This window comes from Leptonychotes weddellii, chromosome 6, assembly GCF_054177405.1.
Source record: "Leptonychotes weddellii isolate Sample4059 chromosome 6, ASM5417740v2, whole genome shotgun sequence".
NCBI classification, from domain to species: Eukaryota; Metazoa; Chordata; class Mammalia; order Carnivora; family Phocidae; genus Leptonychotes; species Leptonychotes weddellii.
Window position 1 is genome coordinate 36,276,516 of NC_138374.1, and position 17,986 is coordinate 36,294,501.

Genomic DNA, 17,986 nt, shown 5'->3' on the forward strand with positions numbered 1-17,986 from the left:
AGAAGCATTTACCTGCTGTGAGCAGATACGTCTTCATGAAATATGAAATCCACCCAAATTTATTAAAACCGCCTGTGAAGTAGTGGGAACTCAAACTGAGCAGCCCTCCGTTAGAGCCTCATTATTATTATGGCATTATTTATTTATATCCCACCCTAAGACAGACATGATGTAATCCAGTAATTAAGATTGTTATGATTGAATATTTATTAAGCACCTACAATAAGCCAGCCACTGATCCACAGAAAATGAGTCTTTACCCTCAAGAGCTCCCATCTCGCTGCCACGGGGAGCTCAGTGCCTCTCATAGGGGAGTAGGGGGGCAGTTTAATGGATTTTGTCTTTTCTGAGCAAGCCTGAGAAATGACACTGATCAGAAATTGGATCCAGTTTAGTCTTGCTATTCTGAATGAAATGAAAACAATCCATCGCTGGCTTAGGAACACGATAGGCTTGCAGAGGGGCTGCTCCTCCAAAATGTCTCGGATGAGTAGCGGGGCCTCCCAGCACGCGGCGCCGGGCTCTCCCATGTCTCTCTCCCCCCTCACTCCCCATGCAGTCCAAGAGGCATGGGCAGCCTGGTCTGCTTTTTAAACTCATTCCCAGGCCCAGCTTGGGTGGCACTTTGGTACTTCTCATAACACAGGTCCTGCCCTGACATGTCACAAGCCAACATTTGCTGGGTCCCTCCTGTGGGCCAAGGGCTGCAGAGGGCACCAGACACAGCCTCAGTCTGCCTGGAAACCTTGTCCCTGGACAAGGCCCCCAAAGGGAGCTTCCTCCAACTGTTTCCCTCCAACTGCTCCGAAGCAGCCCGTGAGAGCTTCTGAGGCCTCTCCTCTGTCTGGTTCTCCCTCACTTGTCATCTTCCTTCTTCCCCCACACTGGGCCACTTCTCCCCAAAAGGACCTCTGGGCCGTGCGCTCGCCAAGGTAGAGCCTACGCTCTGGGCTCCTCTTGCTTCTTCCTGCCCCAGTGCCTGGCAATTGTCTGCACAGCGAAAGAAGAAATGAATGAATGAAAGCATGAAGGGGTCAGTGAGCAAAACACAATTGCAAACGTGACCCGGGCATTGACAGGCGACTTTCTGCAACCAACTTTCTTCATTTACAGTTAGTTTTTCCCTAGCGGATTGTTTCTGTGTTTGGGAAGAGGGTGGAATGTCCTCCAGGTTCTCTGGTGTCTTTGGTAGGAGGTGTTTTGAAAACTGACACATGCATGCCATGTTCCCCTTAGCATTAGTCCTGACTTTTGCATTTGGTTCAAATAAAAGCCACCTTACCACGGAGGAGACCCTAGTCACTTCCACTAAATTTCAGGGTTTTTTAAATTAAAAAAAAAAACAAACTGTGGTTAAAAACATTTAATATAAAATTTATCATCTTAAGCATTTTTTAAGTGTACAATTCTGTGGCATTAAGTATGTTCATACTCTTGGGCAACCGTGCCCACCATCCATCTCCAGCACTTTTACAGCATCCCAAACTGGAACTCCGTCCCTGTGAAACACGAACTCCCCATCCTCCCTCCATTGACCCTGGAACCCACCATTCCACTTTCTGTCTCTGTGAATGGGGCTACTCTAGGCACCTCAGATAAGTGGAATCATGCAGTATTTCTCTTTTTGTGACTGGCCTATTGAACTTAACATAATGTCCTCGAGCTTCTTCCATGTTGTAGCATGTGTCAGGATTTCCTTCCTCTTTAAGACTGAATGATATTCCACTGTGTGTATATATCATATTTTGTGTATCCATTCATCCATTCATTGACACTTGGGTTGTTTCCACCTTTTGGCTATTACAGTGGTGTTGCTATAAACATGGGTGTGCAGATATCTGTTCAAGATCTTGTTTCCATTTCTTCTGGGTGTGTACCCGGAAGTGGGATTGCCGGAACCTATGGGTAGTTGTGTTTATAGCTTTTTGAGGAGCTGCCATGTGGTTTTTCATAGCGGCTGCGTCACTCAGCATTCCCGCCAACAGTGGACAAGGGCTCCAGTTTCCCCACATTCTCACCAACACGTGTTCTTTTCTTCCTTTTAGAAAAATGTTTAGGGTAGCCATCCTCGTGGGTATGAGGTGGTATCTCGTTGTGCTTTGGATTTGCATTTCCCTAGTGATTAGTGATGTTGAGCATCGTTTCAAAAATATCAGTTTTTAAAGAAGCCTGAAGACGCCCCTCAATGAGGTTTTATTTGAAACGAGGGTCTTCATATTGAACATGCCATATGGTTCGTAGCTGTGGCTTTGGATGGGCATGCTGGGTGACCAAGGGCGAGGGCCTGGGCAGGTGTGCAGCTGCTGGGTGTCAACCGTGTTGCCTCTTCCGTTTAGCAGGGCCAGCTGTAGACGTGATCACCTGCAGGACATTGTACACTGTGATGCTGCGTCCCCTCTTATGTGTCTGGTTTAATCGGTCTGGGGCCATGTGCAGCCGCACACACCGGGGAGGGCGAGTCTGATGTGCAGCCAGGATGGGGACTATTGCTTCCAGCTGTGCTCTTGGTTCCGTGGTGTGGGGATCTTTGGGGGCCAGAGATGGGACACAGGAGCCTGTGTAAAAGTGAATGAGTGCGTTGCTTCGGGCAGGTTTCTCCTGGTGCCGGGCTTGAGGACCACACTGAAGTCCGCTCAGGTCCCCTTCCTTCTCTCTGACACTTGTCCTGATGCTGTCGGACAACCCTAAGGTCGGCCTTGCAGGCCTTACGAGGTGTTTGCTAGGAGGCTGGGGGATGCCTCTTCCTTGTGGAAAAGAGGCTGTCACTTATTACCACATCCCCACTTGGAGGGGACACGGACCGTTTGCTTTCACAGAAAATCTTTGCCATCCGGAACTAGTGGTTAAGCTACAGTGTTTCCCCACCATCTTGATGATAAGACTGGCCAGGAGGCTTGTTCCAATACACATTACCAGGCCTCCCCCTTGGAGCTTCGGATTTGGTAAGGCTGGGTCAGGGCCAAAGAATCTGTTTTGTTTTGTTTTTGCACAAACACCACAGATGATACTTATGTGAGGTTAGGAAACACTGCCCTAAAGTGGGGGTGGTGGCCAAGGGAGCAGCTTCCCTTTGGTGTACACCCTGCCCTCTGTCACGATAATGCACCACCCACCGTGTGTCCCTTTGCTCTTAGCCAGACGCTCGCTATGCATGGACCCTGGACCAGCAGCATCAGCGACTTGGGGCCTGTTAGAAATGCAGATTCTCAGGCTCCATTGGCCCAGACTCTGGGTGGTCCCAGAGAGTTGTGTTTTTCGAGCCCTCTGGGAGATTCTCCTGCAACCGCTGGTCTTAACAAAGCATTTTCACACATTATGTCCTTCATCCCGTATGTTTCTCATAGGTGGGAAACCGAGGCCCAGAGAGCAGCAGCATGACTTGTCCCAAGTCAGACACTTGCAGGTGGCACAGAGCTGGAACTCAAAGCCGTGGTTCCTGATTCTGGATCCAAGAATTCCCTTGAACTCCTTCCCTGGAGAACATGAGGGTCTATAAAGATGGAGGTGGAGCCCGGGCGTTCAGGAGCTCCTTATTCCTGATTCTAACTTCACTGCCAGGGATGTGGAGATGCCAGAATGGAAGGGATGAAATACATGCCTTTCACGTAAATTAGAGTATATTTGGTCAATAAACACATAAACAACCCCCATCTAAAGACAACCCTCCCCTCCCCCCAACAAAAGCTCTACCATTAGGGTCTAGGATTCTAGATTACACTAAAGGAGAAGAACTCTTTAAAACAAAGGATTGCATAGCTAGGCAAATCAGACATAAATATGATGTCACTGCCCATGGCATTGGTGAGGACTGTGTCCACCAGAAAATGGGACTGCCATTGACCATAGTTCTAATTTGGAGCGAGATCAAACCACCAGACCCAGGCCACACCCTTCAGGAACTAATAAAAGAGATTGCTGTAGAAATGCCAGGTCAGCCCAGAGTAGAGAAGAAACCTCCAGAGTGACTGGGCTTGAAAGAGGAGCAAGACTTAAAGGCAGAGCTGTGACCTCTGCTCAGGGAATGTTTTCCACCTCCTCTGAGGAATGTCGGCCACCCCTCCACACCCCTCCCAACCCTTTCAAATGAAAGGGGATTGGGAGGCAGTCAGACAAGAGAAAGGGACTGGCACCTGACTGCACAGTCCAGCCTGGCCTCTTATTAGCCATTCGGGTATGGGCACATTGTTAATCCACCCTCTGCCTCAGTGGTCTTATCCATAAAGTGGGCATAATAATATTGACCTGGCAGCTTTTGTACAGATTAAGTAAACAATGTGTATTCAATCTTTGGTTCCATGTTTCACCTGAGGTTGGCACTCCGTGCGAAGCAGCAGCTCCGATTAGGGGAGTGGTATGTTAGTTGCGGTCCTTGAAAGAAGCTTCTTTGGACAGACCCTGCCTGGTTGGGGTCACCAGCTCAGACAACAGGAAGCAGCGCCAGGATGTCTCTTTGCCCTTAGTAAGTGTTCTGGGCAAAAAGTCAGCACGGTCACCCCTGAATGCTTCCTTCCACAGAAAGACGAAAATAGCCCCGTCTTTGATCTATTTTAAATCCCACAGGGAGCTTATTGCCTCCAAATCCCAGGTATCATTCCTCCTCAACCAAAACCACATTTCATCTTTTCCTTTTTAAGTTCCGCTTGGTGGTCTCATTCCTAAACATTTTCCATGTGCACTTGCAATACAGTCATTTGGGGGTGGGTGGGTGGAGGTAGTGATGGGAAATGCATACGTGCAGGCAGGTATGAGGTGTGTGTGTGCGTGTGAGAGAGTGTGTGTGAGTGTGTGTGTGAGTGTGTGAGTATGTGTGTGAGTGTGTGTGTGAGTGTGTGTGTGGGGGGGCACAGGCAGGCCTAGGGGTCAGACTTTGCATTATTATCTTACCAAAAAGATAGTAAGAAGCTGATTTCCACTGTTAGCTCACTTCTTAGCTCTAAGGGCTTTCTAAGGATCTTATTTTCTAATTAGCAAATTTTCTAGGGATCTTACCCTGAATTCTTTGTACATATTATTATGTACGGCATAAGAAATTAAATGTCTCATATTTTGGAAGTGCTTCCATGCTGAGAATTCATTATATATTCAGGTGATCCTTAATGGGATCATAGCATCCTGGAAGGAGGTCATCCTACCTCCTCATCCTATATCTGGGGAAAGCTAGGTCCCGAGAGAGAAGGAGCCGGCTCCAAGGTTATGTGGTGTGTGGGTGGGAAACCCCAGTCCTGGCTTCTCTCTTCTGTGGCACAGTTGGATGGAATTGGCCCTTAGAATGACCTACCAGAGATCAAAGCTGGCCAGATATTAACTGTTCTTCCTGTGGTGGGATCTAATGCATAAACGCCACCATCACAATCCTATTTCCCAATTTAATGCTGCAAAGAGGGCCAAAAATGGGCCTACTGATGCATCCACTCATTCATTTAATGTTCCTGTGTCCCTGGTTCTGGGGACTGGGGACTCAGATACAGACACAGCCTGGCCCCCAACCAGCTGGAGCGCTCAGCCCCCTGCTGGCGGGCCGTGGACATTGCAGGTCATGTTCTGTCTATGGCCATGGAGCCTGTGTGTGTGTGTGTGTGTGTGTGTGTGTGTGTGTGTGTGTGTGCGTGCGCGCGCGCGAGCACACCAGAGAACCTCTGCCCAGGCTGCAAGGCTGCAAGGTTGCAAGGTTGCAAGGTTGCAGGTCAGAGTGGGGCCCAAGGTGTAGAGGGTGGGAGAGTGAGCTAAGGAGGCTTCCCTTGGGGACCTGATGGAATTTGGAGTTTCTAGGAGGGTTGCAGTGTTGAGAAAGCATTATTAACACGGTCTCTCTTCCCTGGGAAAAAGTATGTGGACAGGGGAAATGAGGTCACAAATCAAAATGGTGAGGAATTCCAACGGCTGGTGAAACAAAAAGGTGTATTGGAAAGTGAAAGGCCATGAACTTGTCTGCGTTCTTCATTTGGGATGAGGCATTCCTTTTCTTGCTTTTCCTCCTTCCCCTCCTCCTTCTTTCCTACGTCCTTCCTAACAAAATGTATATTTCTCATGATAAACAATTTGACAATTTTGGGGGAAGTAAGAAAAAGTGGGAAGAGAAGCCCCACCCACAATGTGGGCAGTGAGTGAGGCTATGTTTGTATGGAGTACAGGGTGTCTGGGAACTCCTGTACTTCCGCTCAGTTTTGCTGTGAACCTAAAACTCCTCCAGAAAATAAACTCTGCTAATTAAAAAAAACCCTCTACCCATAAGTTCTCTAATTTCTTTTTAAAGATTTATTTATTTTGAGAGAGAGAGAATGGGGGGAGGGGGAGAGGAAAAAAATCTTTCAAGCAGACCCCTGCTGAGCACAGAGTCCTACGTGGCGCTCGATCCCATGATCCATGAGATCATGACCTGAGCTGAAACCAAGAGTCAAATGCTTAACTGATTGAGTCACCCAGCCGCTCCCCTAATTTTTTATGCAGTTGTGGATGATTTCATCTGGACAATTTCATAATGTTCTTTTATCATTGAGCGTTATAATAAAAGGATTTCCATGTTACTTTGATTTCTTCTGAAACATTATTTCTTTTTTTGTTTTGTTTTCTTTTTTTTTATTCTTATGTTAATCCCCATACATTACATCATTAGTTTTAGACAAAGTGTTCCATGATTCACCCTGTGCTCCATGCAGAATGTGCCCTCCTCAATATCCACCACCAGGCTAACCCATCCTCCCACCCCCCTCCCCTCTAGAACCCTCAGTTTGTTTTTCAGAGTCCATCGTCTCTCATGATTCGTCTACCCCTCCGATTTCCCCCGCTTCATTCTTCCCCTCCCGCTACCTTCTTCTTCTTCTTTTTTTTTCTTAACATATATTGCATTATTTGTGAAACATTATTTCTAATGGCTTAATATTCTATACTCTGGGATTTCAATGTATTTGGCTCTTTAGAAAAATGCCACAATAAAGATGTTTATAGGTAAGACTTAATCTTATTTAGACTTACTGTCTTAAGATATATTTGCAGATGTGTAATTATTGGAGCAAAGATGCACATTATTAAGCCCTGTATGCACATGTCTTGCCAGATTGCTTTCCACTGCCACCAGGAATGGGAAAGCCTGCCTGTTTAACCACATCTCTGACAGCATTAAGTATTTCCTTTTTACAGCTTTTGGCTACTATGAGCTGTAGGAAACGGGGCCTACCATGCACAGAAATGTCCCCGGGTATGACTGTGACCACGGCTGCTACAGCCCAGGTGGGGGGCCTCTGTCAGAGCTCAAAAGGACATCGGTGAAAGCCCGAAAGGACATGGTGACCCCCATGGCAAACCCTGCTTGCTGCCCAGCAGCTCCGACCGCCTCCACCCGAGCTGTGCCTGGCATATCCCCACAGCAGGCACGGCCAAGCCATTCAGCATTTTGCTGGGTGAGCATCTGGAGGTCAGCCTTCCATCATTCTTCTTTCTCATCTTTGGGATGAGATCATGAGATGCGGGCTGGTAATTGCTCAGGAAAAGAAGGCTCCTTTTTAATCAGGTGCTAAAAGTGTTTTCAGCAGCCTCGTGCCGTGCTGCTGACGGGAGCAGTCTCCAGCCAATTTCGTGACACTTCAAAGAGCAGAGGTAAGATTGCTTCTGGGAAATTAGCACCACCTCCGCCCCAACCTCGATTTTCTTGGACCATCTAACACAAGTCAAACCCAGAGATGGGAAATATTGATGTGACTGCAACACAAATATTGCTGAGACCCTAGCTGAGACCCCAGGCACATTGTTGTCTCTGAGTGTTGTGTTTTGTTTCTTCATCCATACTATGGATCAGTAGGAGAGAGAAGGGGGGAGAAAATTACAGCGTTTATCGCGCTGCATACTTTTCATATTCTATTTCATTTGATATTTTCAAGAACTGTATGAGCCGGAGAGCATCGCTATCTGGGCTTTGGATCCATCCTGCTGCACAGCACAGGACCCCCTCCTGGCCCCATGCACCCAGCACAGAGACTCTGCCCGTGGTGCCCGTACCCAGGGCCATGGAAGCAAAACCTGGCTTTGTGACCCATGGCCAACACCCTTCTTAACTCTCGTGTGCTGAATTCCTCCTGCTGTAAATGGAGCCGAATGGTTTCAGCCTCTCCCTCCAGGCCAAGAACACTTGGGAATCACAGAGCCTCCCTAAGGCTGGAAACAAATATTGTTCAGCAAGTGGAAACTTACCAGAGCAGTTAATCAAGGCTGCGCAGCTGGGGTGGGGGCTCTCTCTACCACCTCCCTCCTGCTCCTCAACCTTGCGGTTCTGCTCCTGGTAACATCTTAGGTCAAGCTTGTGGCTAAATATAGCCCCTCTCCCGGCTGGGCTGTTATCAGCACTGTCAGCGACGTCCCAGATTTTCAGACTTAGCATCAGGCTGTGACTTGACAACCAAGCTCAGGTATGGGGTCGGGATTTTGTTTTCAGGAGGCCTACCCTCTTCCCCACTCTGATTTTAGGCACCGGGATGGACCCCAGGTGTGGAGGGGGGTGAGGCTGGACGGAGCCTGGCCCTGCAGACCCAGAGGGCTGAGTCTTCAAGATCGAAGTCTCTGACTCCTGTGCCCCATGACCGTGGGAACATTCTGCCTCACAGGAGCCATAAGGTTCACCTGTAGGGCCAGGGTAAGGCAACGTGGGAAGGTGGGCAGCCATCGACCCTCTGAGCCACAGCGGCCTCATGTACAAGAAGGGATGATGAACTTCATGCTTGCCATTATGGTGACTAAAGGCAAGCAAGGGTGTGCTGACTCTCTTGCAAGCGAAGCTCCTCACGCTGGTGGAATTGCTGTGTACTGAGTCTGCCACGAGGTTCGGGCTTTGCCATCTCTCCACCAGCCCTGCCGTACAGATACCCAGTTCAGCCCAGCTAACATGTTCTGTGCGTCTCTGCATGCTGGCAGTCCAGGGCCCGGAAAAATGCTGGGCTCAAGAGCACACAGACAGTGAGCCGCAGAGACAGGACTGAAGGCTGGGTTTGATCGTGGCAAAGTCTCTACAATCCCTGTCTGGCGCTCCCTCCTCCCTCCTCCCTCCTCCTCAGGTGACGATCACTTAATTTTTCTCTGGCTTATTGCTCAGAATTCTTAAGGAGGAAACCAACTGAGGGGAGAGGAGTACCAGACAGGGCTGAGGGAGGGGGCTCAGAGGGGGCTCACCCCCAAAAGAGCAGGTTGGGGGGGGCAGGGCTGCTGCACTGTCCCATCTGAAAACTCTAGGAGCATCTTTCTATGTCAGTGGCATCCCTGGATTTGTGCAGCCCACAGCCTGTGCAGCTGAATGTGGTGGCCCCTCTAGGGCCACTTCCCCTCCAGGCCACCTTGGCCCCTTGGAGATATAGTTGGCTGTGTACACTCTTTCCTCATCCCCCTGAGCCCCACAGGTTCCCAGGTTAGAAGGAGGGATTGAACTTAGCTTAGTTGAAGTGATTTATTTTTTATGAGTGTCTATTCCCCTCTTTAGTGGTACAATGCAGTAAGCTTCCTTTATTCTAGAAGCATTTGTTTTGTAACCACTGTGGGCCAGGCAATGAGGATACAGCAGTGATGAAGACAGACAAGGTCCCTGCTTTCCTGAAACTTAAATTTGGGGGTTGGGATGGGGGATTCGAGATGAGAGTGTGGAGCCTTGAGGCCAGGATACAGTGTTTGCATTTTACTCAGTGTTACAGGAAGCTGAAGGTGGGTTTAATCAGGGGGCCGGAAGGATCCGATGTGCGTATTAGAAAGACTTCTCTGGTTGCTGAATGGAATACAGAATGTTGTAGGATGAGATGGGGGCAGGGCGTCAGTCAGAAGAACGGGTAGGGGTCCCGCTGAGAGAGATGGTGGCCCAGAGACTCAAGGAGAGCAAGGAGGAGGTCATTTGGGATAGAATTTGGCTCTGAGGCCTCGGGTGTGGGGGATGAGGAAGAGGAGAGCCCAGCAGGCCTCCTAGTACTGAGCACTTACTCACTGTCCCACTTATGGTCTGCGTGTGTTTTGGGAAGCCACCATGCAATGGGCTGCTATCCACAGCTAACAGGTGGTGACCATGTCTCTGTGACTGAGCGATAGTCACGTATTGACTCATTTTAATAATCACGGCAATCCTAGGAGAGAGGTACTATTGCTATGTAAATAATTTGCTCTAGTCACTTGGCAGGTGCCCAGGCATCCTGGCTCCTCCAGAAAACTGGTCTTAGCAGTAGCTGTTAGCCTCTCCCTGGGCCACCGGCTCTGGTAATCAGGAACTTTGCTCATGCCCATGGCTAAAGGGTCATGTCCACTTGATAAGTTGACGTTTGCCTCCTCCAAACATAGGTTTGTAATTCCTCTTATGAGTTTGCTGAGGACTAACGGAACGGTCCCCACTCTCTGTCCCTTAAACAGCAGATGAGCCTTACCCTGGAGAAGGTGGAGGATGGCAGGCCTGCCTTGGACCCTCCAGAGAGCTGGGCCACCCTGCTGAGGGGGCCCACAGAAAGGTCTGGCGCCCCTGACCCCAGGGAGCCCAGCAGTACCTTTGAGCCTGTCTGGAAGTTTCTGCACAACAGAAGGGCTCTCATTTGGGTGGTCCCATCCAGATGCACACATGCAATGGCTAGTCCAGTTGCAGGTCATCAAGGAGAGCTTGTGATGTCGGCTGCAAGTTGGCCACGGCCATGCTGGTTAGTACCACATGCTGCGGGCAGAGGAGGGAGGTGCAGAAGCCCCAAGCCCCTGTCCTTTCTCTAACGAGGAAACTTTGCCCCACTCTATCTTTGCATGGATCACTGGACCGGTTCCCTGGTCATAAATGCCTCCTCTTCGAAGCATAGCGGGACAGGCCCGCTCAGAGTCTGGGGCTGAATGACCCCCCTGTGTGCGCGTGCATGGGTGTGCTCAGCCCTGGTACGCTTGTGGAAGGGCGGCAGCTCTCCTGTGGATGGTGAGCAAGTCAGAATAAAGAGGATGGCATTTGGGGCATTCTTGGCAGAGATGAGATGGTAGTGCAGCCAGGGATCCAGGAAAGGGAGGACAAGGGGGATCCTCGGGATCTCAGGGTCCCATCAGGCAGCTCGCACTTGTGAATGAGGTAGCATCACCTCTGTTTTCCAGAGGGACACTGGGTCTCCAGCTCACAGCAGCACCCTAGGGCCGGGCCAGCTTTGCCCCTGGCTCTCATGGCGTGCCTCCTGCCGTTACCTCTTTGGCTCTCACATGGCCATCCATTGTGTTAATTGAGTGCTTCACAGCGTTTGAAGGCCAGGTTTTGTGCTTGAATATATTGCCACATTAATAACTTCAGAACATTTCAGGCAGCGTCGAAATAGTAAATTAGGACGCGACGGGCCATATATTCAGGGCAGAGAGCTAAAGTGCCATTTTATTACATGTGCCATGGAATTAAAGGCTTAATTTTCTTTTAAAAGATGGCGATGCATCATTTCCTGCAGCCAGGTAAAAACAGTTAGCAGGAATGATTTATCCTTCATTTCATTTAAAAATAAGAAACCGGAATCCTAGGATCTCACGCTCTGTTATTTATCTCTGCCTGGAGGGCACTTGAGACTTTGATCTGCCATCCTGACTTGAAGGACACCGCCAAGTCCTGGGAGTGGTCAGGGGAGGGAGGTGAGGACGGAGCCGTGGCCGTCCTTATGGGTTGGCGGGCCCCGCAAGGCTCAGAATGTAGGTGGGAGGTGTTCCTCTCCCAGATTCGGCCCCGGGCTGGCTCTGGCTGGGCCATCACCTCTTGGCACCTGGTCCTCTCGCCTACAAAATGAGTAACAGCAGGAGCTACTCATGGGACTGTTGTAAGGACCTCATGAGATTATAGCTGGAAACAAAGTGGGTCTTTAGCGACTCTTGCACAATTAAAAAAAAATTATGTTTTTATTTTTGAGAGAGAGCAAGTGAGCGAGCAAGCCGGGGGCAGGGAGAGGCAGAGGAAGAGAGAGAATCCCAGGTAGACTCCCCACTGAGCATGGAGCCCAACGTGGGGCTTGATCCTAGGACCCCACGATCATGACCTGAGCTGAAACCAGGAGTTGCAGGCTCAACTGACTAAGCCACCCAGGGGCCCCACGGCTCTTGCACAATTATGTGGTATTTGCAGGAAGAAAATGTTAGGACAGCTCTCTTGCTTTCTGATAATAATAGTAATACTCACTGAGGAGAATTTGGAAAATAGAGGAAATAGCAAAGAAGAAAATAAAGAACTGGTATCATATTGCCTGAAGATAGTCAGTGTGATTTTTTTTTTCGTTTTTTTGGCATACTTTTACAAAGAGAATTAGATTCACATACATTTGTAAAATTCTGGTACTCTCTTTTTCTGGCCTGATATTATAATGTGAACGTCTGTCTCATCATTGACAGTTGTCCACAAACTTCTTATATGGCTGTATACTATTCCTTTAGATGAATGCACGTGACTATGCTGATCCCCCCCGTTGGATCTTTACATTCTTTTTTTTATCAACCCTCCTTTTTCAGTCCTCTATAATTTATAACTGTGAAGGGCAGATATTATTAACCTGTTTTATACCCTACTGCACCCTGGCTGCAGTAACAAATTATCCCTGAGGGGCTTGAAACACAGAGGTTTATTCTCTCACCGATCTGGGGTCCAGAAGTCCAAGATCGAGGTGCCTGCAGAGCTGAGCTGCCTTCCAACACTCTCCTTTGCCAGCTTCTCGTGGCTCCCAGTGTTTCTTGGCTTGTGGCTGCCATCACCCCAGTCTCTGCCTCTGTCTTCACACGGTTTCACCTCCGTGCATGCCTCTCTCCTCTGAGTGTCTCTTGTAGGGACCCTTTGTCACTGGATGGAGGGCCTGCAAAGACTTTCTCCAAATAAAGTCACATTCGCAAGTTCTAAGGGTTAGTGTGTGGACAAGTATTTTTAGGGGACACCATTCAGCCCATGGCAGCCAGGACACTTGCCCCAGGTCACAATGTTTTAGGTAGCGGAGCTGGGATTCTAACCTATGCATTTGGCCTAAGCATATTTAATTTGTCTGAACATCTTTTTACCTACACGAGAGTCATCTTTTGAATTTTTTGTTTTAAAGACATCTTTATCAGATGACACTGCTCTCTCCTGTCTGTCCTTGCCAGGTCCTGTCACCCTTGGGGGTAGGACCAGCAGATGTCATCCTCAGATCCGTCCCTGCCAGTGGGTGGGGCCTGCCCAGCCACCTGCCCGCCCAGCTGCAGTCTCCCACCCTGGGTGCCTGGGCTTTAGCGTCAATTCTAACAGGAGCCAATACTCACAGTCTGGCAGGCATGAGCTCCCCCTGGGATTTCTGTTGTCCCAACCCACTGCCCACCCTTCCAGATACCTGAGGTATCAATAGTACCCCCTGGATCCAGACCAGCTTTGCCTTGTCTGCTCCGGGCTTCTCTCCTTCTCCAGGGCGACCCCAGATCCGGTCTGCTCTGCCTCCTCATTGAGGTCTGGGGGACACAACCCCCCTACAGCACCTTCTCTAGACACTTGACCTCCCCATGTGGCCACAGCTGCTGAAAAGCTCAAGCAAGTTTCCTAAGAGTGACATTGCCCTGCCCACTGCTTTGCAAATCTGATTACTAGATGAGAAGACTTTGTGGGATTCCCTGGGGATGGCTAAGAAGCTGGGGGAAGCGCCTCTGAGTGGGCCTGGCTAGCTGACTCGCCCCCACTTCTTCCTGTGGGCCTGAGCATTGGCTCTGGTAACCCCCTAGTTATTCTTAGCTCACACTGATTTATGGCTGTCTATGCCTGTAACCAGGTCTGGGTTCAAACCCTGCCTCTACCTTTCCTGGCAAGGCCTGTATCATAGTTATTAAGGTAAGAGGCTGGAAGGAAGACTGCTCAACCCCAGGAACTCAGACGCCTGGGTTTCTGCTTCCTGGCAGCAGCACGGTGGGGCCGTGGTGCCCACAGAAGGGGAGCAGCTTTGGCCGTGACAGGGAGGATGCTCTGAGGACGGGGTGTGGTGGTGTGGGGGGCTCTCTGCACTAGTCAGGGGGAAGGGTCTTGCTGAGACCTGGGACAGCTCTGAGGATGTGCCTCCCCAGCCAGGGCCCGGGGGCTACTGTCCTTTAAGCATGGCGCCCGCTGTGGGAACTGCTGGGATGACGGCCGGCTGCGAGCGGGCGCTCTAGAGGGGCTAGGGCCCTGGGGACTGAGGGGGTCGTGGACCCGCACCGCCCGGCCCATGCTGAGCTGCAGCACTGTGTCCCCACTTGGGCCAGCTTGCTCCAGCCTCGGCTGCGCCCCCAGAGTCAGAGTGGGCCCCCCACAGGCTGCTCGCCACGGCCACTCTCCCTTGCAGCCTGGTGGGGCCCTGCCTGCGAGGGTCTGGGAAGAGCATTTCCCGGGGGTCCTCTGGAGGAGTTGGAGGTGATGGGCACCCTCACTGTGGCCAGCCATTCATGAAGGTGGAGCTTCTCATCCCCAGCTCTACACACAGGGTGGGGGGGGCATGGCCCCTCCCTTCCACTTTCCTCTTTACCTGCCGTGGAGATGGGTGTGTAAGAGTGTGAGTGTGTGCACGTGTAAGTGAGTATATGTGTGTGTGTGCATGAGTGAGCATGTGTGTGTTAAGGGGGCTGCTGTCGGCTCAGTGTTGGTTTTGGTGTGCGAAGGGCCAACTTCTGGGGTTTGGAGGGAACGGGGCGATGACAGGCACCTCGGTGGGTGGTGCGGCTCTTCTCTGGGATGTTCCATCATGCAGGTGTGGGGCTGTTTCTCCAGTCTCAAGGTTGTAAGAAAAAGGCAGGCTCCAAACCTAAACGTTCTTAGAAACCCTCCCATCCTGCTAGCTGGGGGGCAGTGTGCAGACATAATTGCCCTGCTTTGAGGTGGGAACAGACAGGGAGACTTCTGATGTGGGGTCGCCTGGGAGGGGCAGGAGAAGGCAGGTGGGGCTCTAGGAGGCTGTGATGACAGCAGGACAGGGACAGTGAGGGTCTGACCTGAAGCAGCAGAGGGAGGAGGGAGGCAAACCATAAGGCTCTTAACTGCAAGAAACAAACTGAGGGTTGCTGGAGGGGAGGTGGGTGGGGAATGAGGTAATTGAGTGATGGGCATTAAGAAGGGCACGTGATGTAATGAGCATTGGGTGTTGTAGGCAACTGATGAATCACTAAATTCTACCCCTGAAACTAATAATACACTACGTGTTAACTAACTTGAATTTAAATTAAAAAATTAAAAAAAAAAGAAAATGAGACTCAGAGAGGTTGAGTGATTTGTCCAGAGTCACACAGCAAGAAGGGGATGAAGCAGGGATTCAAGGTTTACTAGAGCTCATGTCTTCTGGACCCAAGCAGGCGAATGTCTGCCCCCGTTCTTGCTCCTGCCACAACTACTCAGTCAAAATGTACTCCTATGGGGAGAAGTACTTAAAAAGTACCAGACTCAGAGACGTGATATGGTCACAGATACGAATGAGGCAGGCCTGCTAGCCGTGTCAGAGGCTGCCTCTGACATGGAAGAAAGCCTTCTGCTGGGACCCCTGGTGCAAGAGAGCCGGGCATCAACCAGGCACAGGCCTGTGCGACGGGCTGGGTAAGGCAGCCCGTGGACCGTGACCTCCTCTGGACAGCTGGGCCCCGCACCCCCCGAGGTGGGAGCGAACCCTGGTCCAACTCAGCCACTAATCAGAGAGTCCCTGTCCACCCACATCCCTGGCACTGCGTGGGGCAGGCTGGGCTGAGACACCCCCCAGGATGTCCCTCTGACCTGGTCCTGCTGAGAGAGCGGTCTTTACAGTGAGAAACGGAGGGGCCCAGAGGCCCTGTCACCGCGACAACATACCCCTTGCGGCAGCAGGAGTGTGTGTGCGGGGGGCAACGGCCCACAGCCAGGACGCGGGCTGCTTGCAGGGTGCCTGCCCTGGGCGCTTGCACTTCCTTTCTTGGAGCAGCAATGAGGCAGTGGGAAAGAATCCTCTCCCACCCAGCCGGGCCTGCCCTTCACCCGAGACACCAGATACGACTTGGAAGCCAGCTGGACATTCCTGTGTTGGGCTGTTCAGAAACGGACCACAGCCCCACTGCTCAGAGAGGCCCCGAGTACCTCCTGCTTCGGCCCCCTTCTTCCTCTCAGCGCGCTGCTCTCTCGGCAATGCCCCCTGTCCCAAGGGACTGGGCCTCTGACCTTGGTAAAGCCCTTGGCCAACCCCGCGCCCGCCCTCTGGCTCTATTTGTTTATAAATAGGCCCATTTCTCATCTTGCTCCAGCCCAGAGCTCCATACCCAAGAGGCAGATGCAACCTCGGGATTCCCTTTCCAGCCAAGGGCAGAGCAGGACCCGGCGGGCTTGTGGGCCTGAGGGATGAGGTCACAAATTCTCCTGCAAATAGCAGCTCACCCTGGACAGTCCGAAACACAAGCCTGCCTGTGCGTTCCTTTCCTGTGACTGTCCTAACAGATCACCACATAGTCTCTCTGTTTTGGAGGCCAGAAGGCCGACATCAAGGGGTCGGCAGGGTCACTCTCGCTCCCGAGGTTCCAGAGGGAGGGTTTTTCTGTGCCTCCTCCAGCTTCTGGTTGCACCATTCACTCCTTGGCTGTGCACATACCCCTCCAATCCCTGCCTCAGTGGTTATATCACCTCTTCCTCTTCTGTCTCGAATGTCCTCTCCCTGTCTCTTCTAGAAGGACACTTGTCAGTGGACTTAGGGCCCAGCAGGATACGCCAGGATGATTTCCTCGTCACGAGACCCTTAATTCCATCTGCAGTGAAGCTTTTTCTAAATAAGGGCACATTCATAGGTTCTGGGGATTAGCATGTGGACGTAACTTTCGGGTGCCACCATTCAGCTCGCTGCAGCTTGTCACGAATGAAATGTATGGAGATGGCCATCAGCAGGTGCGTCAAAGGAGGGAGCCCGAGAAGAGGGATTTGCAGTAGAGAGATGCAAGCAGGGGGATGCCTACTGGTCTGCTGTCTGGGCACCTCCCGCTCCTCCCCCACAACACCGACGCCAGGTAAATCGTGCTGATCCTGAAGGCAACTCTACCGATGGACTACCACCGGCTAAGCTGAAGACGCAAGAGAGGCTGCCTGTTGTCTTCGGCTTGGCAGTTTGTGGGTCAGCTGCCCAGCCTCGGCTATCGGCTGGATTAGTAAATCGTCAATAGATCCGGTTGAGCTAAGACAGCTGGAGTAAGCAGACCACACATAGGCACTTCTTATTTTGGCTTTCGTGGTGACGTGGTATGATTTGTAGCTTGGCCCTCGGCCACCACAACACTCACAAAGCCTGGTCAGCTGTCACCGTGTCATGCTCTGTGCTGACTGAAATGACCTGCGTGTAACTTCACGGTGCACGGAAAGAACAGTCTCTGGAGTCACACAGACCCCCTGGCTGGGTCCCCTCCGTCCCTCGCTGCTGGTGGGAACTTCTGGAGGCTCCGACAGTTTTCTCCTAGGTCAAACGAGGAGGGACAAACCCACCTGCAGACATGGCTGCAATTACGAAGGTAGATTGTATTTCAAGGGCTGGCACGTAGTAGGCACTCATTAAATGGTCGTTTTGATTTCAGGATGGGGAGGGTGCCGCTGTCCACCATCCACAGAAGCCTGAAACTTTCCACTGCCTCCTCCCTCGCCCTCTCCCTCTGCCCAAGTCCTGCCATGTCTTGACTGCTTCCCTGGGCCCCCACAGCAGCTCCTGGCCCCGGTCCCTGCCTCAGGCTCCCCACTCTAGGCCCGCTGCCCATAGCAGCCAAGGCCAGTGATAGCTCTGGTTTTGTCACATTCCCTGCCTGCCTAAACGTGTTGACGATTTCGCACGCTTGCTGGATCAAGTCCCTCAGAATCAGCTCCACCCACGTGGCAGCCTCAGGGATCGCTGCTCCTCCCTCACCCAAGGAGATCCCGAAAAACGACGGAATGCCATGGTCAAAGAAGCTGCCACAGCCCCTAGTGCCTCTTGGAACGGCATCACCTTTGTGCCATCAGTACCAAGGTGAAGAAGTGAGGATGGAGCAGGTCAGGCAGGGAGAGACAAACCGGGCACCGGGTCCAGCCAAG

General features: G+C 51.3%; 1 long non-coding RNA gene across 1 annotated transcript; it reads right to left on the minus strand.

Moving 5' to 3' along the window:
• Nucleotides 1-183: 183 nt before the first annotated feature.
• LOC115937034 (uncharacterized) lies at nt 184-15,677 on the minus strand. The gene is made up of 2 exons (XR_004072378.2): nt 12,579-15,677; nt 184-990 (listed from the first exon to the last, which is right to left on the minus strand). It is a non-coding gene; the product is annotated as an uncharacterized LOC115937034 (long non-coding RNA).
• Between the last annotated feature and the right edge of the window lie 2,309 nt (nt 15,678-17,986).